Below are 5,550 nucleotides of genomic sequence, written 5' to 3' on the forward strand. Positions count from 1 at the left end.
CACCAATTTGCCGTAAAATTTCTGCATGGAAAAATGCTCACAAATGTTATGGTTTTTATAGTCTTTGAAATGAGTTATTTGTAACGCAGCCCATATTTAATGAACATTCGTCACAACTAACAGAAATAAATGGTGGAGATCGGTTCTGTAGATGTATGAAGAAGAACATGTGTGGCTTGAAACCAGTAACAGATCCACTTCGAAAATGGAGAGATGTAGCACAATGGTAATACAATGGATGCAAGTTTGGAAGTACATCGGTTCAAATCCCCGTGCAGTCATACAGATTTAGTTTTCCCGTGTCTTCCCTAATAACTTTAAGGCAAACACGGGTATGGTTCTACTGTAGAGGACACTGCCGATTTCCTGCCCAAAGACGAACTTGAGCTCCATTTATAATAAACGTTCCGTCGACGGGACCCTAATCTTCTTTTTCTTTTCGAATAAAGACAGTAAATATAACGTAAGGTAGCCGGTTTGTGTTTCAATTTGAGGAAAAAATAACTTGTGTTCCCACAAGGGATTGTTCTTGTTACGTTTGTTTCCGAGATGACAACGTCTGGTGAATTTATTATCTAGTGAACCGTTGCACAGGGCAGTCAACAAACTAATCATTGTGAATATGATTACGAACGAAGTGGTCAGCGGAAGAACATGCTAAACCACGAGGACATAGTTTTGAGTTTTATGAGTCGGGGCGCGAAATGTCAGACGTTTGAACATGTTAGTGAAGACAGAAAATCTGAAATGGTTAATGCTAAGGCTCACTCTAGATATAGTGGGGATCAGTGAAGTGAAATGAAGACAGGGATTTCTGGTCAGAGAAGTATTGTGTAATATCAGCAGCACCAGAAAATGGCATTGCTAGAGTAGGAATCGTTATGAATAGAAGAGTAGGGCAGAGAGTGAGTTACTGTGAAAAATTCAGTGATAGGACCATCTTCATCAGATTCGAGAGCAAACCAACACAGGTAACGATAGGTCAGGTATACATGCCGACGTCGCAAGCGGAATATGAAGAGATAGACAGATTGTGTGAGATATTGAGCGGATAATTCACTGTGGGAGACGAAAATTTAATAATCACGAGGGATGGAATGCAGGGATGGAATGAGTAGAATAAAGTGTTCTGGGACAATATGGGCTTGGTACCAGGAATGAGAGAACAGAACGACTAACTGCGATATGCAATGAATTTCAGCTGGTAGTTGCGAGTAATATGTTCAAGAGTCGCAAGAGCAGGAGGTATACTTGGAAATGGCCAGGAAATTCGGGCAGATTCCAAAATCAGATATTGGATCGTAGGGCGTACGCAGGAGCAGATATAGACTCAGATCACAATGTAATTGCGATGATGAGTAGGCTTAAGTTTAAGAGAATAGTCAGGAAGAATCAACGTGCAAAGATGTGGGATATGGAATATTAAGAAATAAAGAGATACGCTTGAAGTTCTCTGAGACTATAGGCACTGCGGTAATAATAACTCAATAGGTATTTCAGTTGAAGAGGAATGGACATCACTAAAAAGGAAAATCACATGAGTTGGAAAGAAAAACATAGCTGCTAGGAAGGTAATTCCGAAGAAACCATGAGGAACAGAAGAAATACTCCAGTTGACTGATGAAAGAAGGAAGCACAAAAATGTTCAGGGAACTTCAATACTATACACTACTGACCATTAAAATTGCTACACACGAAGATGAAGTGCTACAGACGCGAAATTTAACCGACAGGAAGAAGATGCTGTGATATGCTCATGATTAGCTTTTCAGAGCGTTCACACAAGATTATTGCCGGTGGCGACACCTACAATGTCCTGACATGAGGAAAGTTTCCAACCGATTTCTCATACACAAACAACAGTTGACCGGCGTTGCCTGGTCAAACGTTGTTGTGATGCCTCGTGTAAGGAGCAGAAATGCGTACCATCACGTTTCCGACTTTGATGAAGGTCGGATTGTAGCCTATCACGATTGCGGTTTATCGTATCGCCACATAGCTGCTCGCGTTGGTCGAGATCCAATGACTGTTAGCAGAATATGGAATCGGTGGGTTCAGGAGGGTAATACGGAACGCCGTGCTGGCACAGGTCATCCCCGTTTTCAACAAGGGACGTCGAACAGATGTGCAGAACTATAGACCTATATCTCTAACGTCGATCAGTTGTAGAATTTTGGAACACGTATTATGTTCGAGTATAATGACTTTCCTGGAGACTAGAAATCTACTGTGTAGGAATCAGCATTGGTTTCGAAAAAGACGGTCGTGTGAAACCCAGCTCGCGCTATTCGTCCACGAGACTCAGAGGGCCATAGACACGGGTTCACAGGTAGATGCCGTGTTTCTTGACTTCCGCAAGGCGTTCGATACAGTTCCCCACAGTCATTTAATGAACAAAGTAAGATCATATGGACTATCAGACTAATTGTGTGATTGGATTGAGGAGTTCCTAGATAACAGAACGCAGCATGTCATTCTCAATGGAGAGAAGTCTTCCGAAGTAAGAGTGATTTCGGGTGTGCCACAGGGGAGTGTCATGGGACCGTTGCTGTTCACAATATACATAAATGACCTGGTGGATGACATCGGAAGTTCACTGAGGCTTTTTGCAGATGATGCTGTGGTGTATCGAGAGGTTGTAACAATGGAAAATTGTACTGAAATGCAGGAGGATCTGCAGCGAATTGACGCATGGTGCAGGGAATGGCAATTGAATCTCAATGTAGGCAAGTGTAATGTGCTGCGAATACATAGAAAGATAGATCCCTTATCATTTAGCTACAAAATAGCAGGTCAGCAACTGGAAGCAGTTAATTCCATAAATTATCTGGGCGTACGCATTAGGAGTGATTTAAAATGGAATGATCATGTAAAGTTGATCGTCGGTAAAGCAGATGCCAGACTGAGATTCATTGGAAGAATCCTAAGGAAATGCAATCCAAAAACAAAGGAAGTAGGATACAGTACGCTTCTTCGCCCACTGCTTGAATACTGCTCAGCGGTGTGGGATCCGTACCAGATAGGGTTGATAGAAGAGATAGAGAAGATCCAACGGAGAGCAGCGCGCTTCGTTACAAGATCATTTAGTAATCGCGAAAGCGTTACGGAGATGATAGATAAACTCCAGTGGGAGACTCTGCAGGAGAGACGCTCAGTAGCTCGGTACGGGCTTTTGTTAAAGTTTCGAGAACATACCTTCACCGAAGAGTCCAGCAGTATATTGCTCCCTCCTACGTATATCTCACGAAGAGACCATGAGGATAAAATCAGAGAGATTAGAGCCCACACAGAAGCATACAGACAATCCTCCTTTCCACGAACAATACGAGACTGGAATAGAAGGGAGAACCGATAGAGGTACTCAGGGTATCCTCCGCCACACACCGTCAGGTGGCTTGCGGAGTATGGATGTAGATGTAGATGTAGATTCCAACGGCCTCGTATCACTAGCAGTCGAGATGACAGGCATCTTATCCGCATGGCTGTAACGGATCGTGCAGCCACGTCTCGATGCCTGAGTCAACAGATGGGGACGTTTGCAAGGCAACAACCATCTGTACGAACAGTTCTACGACGTTTGCAGCAGCATGGACTATCAGCTCGGAGACCATGGCTGCGGTTACACCTGACGCTGCATCACAGATAGGAGCGCCTGCGATGGTGTACTCTACGACGAACCTGGGTGCACGAATGGCAAAACGTCATTTTTTCGGATGAATCCAGGTTCTGTTTACAGCATCATGATGGTCGCATCCGTGTTTGGCGACATCGCGGTGAACGCACATTGGAAGCGTGTATTCGTCATCACCATGTTGGCGTATCACCCGGCGTGATGGTATGGGGTGCCATTGGTTACACGTCTCGGTCACCTCTTGTTCGCATTGACGGCACTCTGAACAGTGGACGTCACGTTTCAGATGTGTTACGACCCGTGGCTCTACCCTTCATTCGCTTCCTGCGAAACCCTACATTTCAGCAGGATAATGCACGACCGCATGTTGCAGGTCCTGTACGGGCCTTTCCGGATACAGAAAATGTTCGACTGCTGCCCTGACCAGCACATTTTCCAGATCTCTCACCAATTGAAAACTTCTGGTCAATGGTGGCCGAGCAACTGGCTCGTCACAATACGCCAGTCACTACTCTTGATGAACTGTGGTATCGTGTTGAAGCTGCATGGGCAGCTGTACCTGTACACGCCATCCAAGCTCTGTTTGACCCAATGCTCAGGCGTATCAAGGCCATTATTACGACCATAGGTGGTTGTTCTGGGTACTGATTTCTCAGGATCTATGCAACCAAATTGCGTGAAAATGTAATCACATGTCAGTTCTAGTATAATATATTTGTCCAATAAATACCCGTTTATCATCTGCATTTCTTCTTGGTGTAACAATTTTAATGGCCAGTAGTGTAGAAATACTAATCACCTAGGAAAGAAATAAACAGGAAGTGTAGGGAAGCTAAGGCGAAATGGTTACGTGAATAATATGAAGAAATAGAAAAAGATATGATTGTCAGAAGAGCCGACTCAGCATACAGAAAAGTCAAAACAAATTGCTGTGATATTAAAATTAATGGTCTTAACAAGAGTGCAATGAAAATTCCGCTGTTAAATGAACCGAAAAGAGTGGATAGGTGGAAAGAGTACACTGAAGGCCTCTACGAGAGGAAAGAATTGTCTGAAGACGTGATAGAAGAAGAAACAGGAGTCGATATAAATGACATAGGGGATGCATTATTAGAGTCAGAATTAAAAAGTGCTTTGGAAGACTTGAGATCAAATAAGCCGGAAGGGACAGATAACATAACATCAGATTTCTATAATCAATGCAGAAGTGACAACAAAACGACTATTCACGTTAGTGTGTAGATTGTATGAGCAACCAATCAGGTTGGCCTTAGGAAAGGTGAGGACACCAGAAAGGCTATTCAGACGTTGAGGTTGACAATGGAAGCAAGACTAAAGAAGAATCAAAACACGTTCATAGGATTTGTCGACCTGGAAAAAGCCGACCTGGAAAAAGCGTTCGACAATGTCAAATGGTGCAAGGTATTCTTGAAGTGTTGGCAGAAGAGCCAACACCGTGTTGCTAGAGGAGGCCGAAATACACGCGTTTACCTCACGCAGATTGGCGTGAGGTCTGGAACAGTTACGGGAATTTTTAGTAGCAAATAAAGTACGTAGTTGATGTAATACTTAACTTTAATCCATAACTGTAGAACATCGGTCTGAAGGTACAGTAATACGAAGCTCAATCACTGACAGTGGCGACACGCGGGTCCGACGTATACTAATGGACCGCGGCCGATTTAAAGGCTACCACCTAGCAAGTGTGGTGTCTGGCGGTAACACCACATTCCTCCCCCGCAAATCGGCGTACGGTTGTGTTATAAGGCTTCCGCCCGGCGTGGGGAGGACCCCATGTTGACGTATGCGACGAAGTGGGGAGCCTAACAGGCGAGGCTGTGCCACCCGCACCCGGCCATTCGGTCCGAGGGGAGCTAGGAAACGCCTGAAAACCTAGTCCAGGGTGCACGCCAACATGC

This window comes from Schistocerca nitens, chromosome 2 (assembly GCF_023898315.1).
Source record: "Schistocerca nitens isolate TAMUIC-IGC-003100 chromosome 2, iqSchNite1.1, whole genome shotgun sequence".
NCBI lineage: Eukaryota > Metazoa > Arthropoda > Insecta > Orthoptera > Acrididae > Schistocerca > Schistocerca nitens.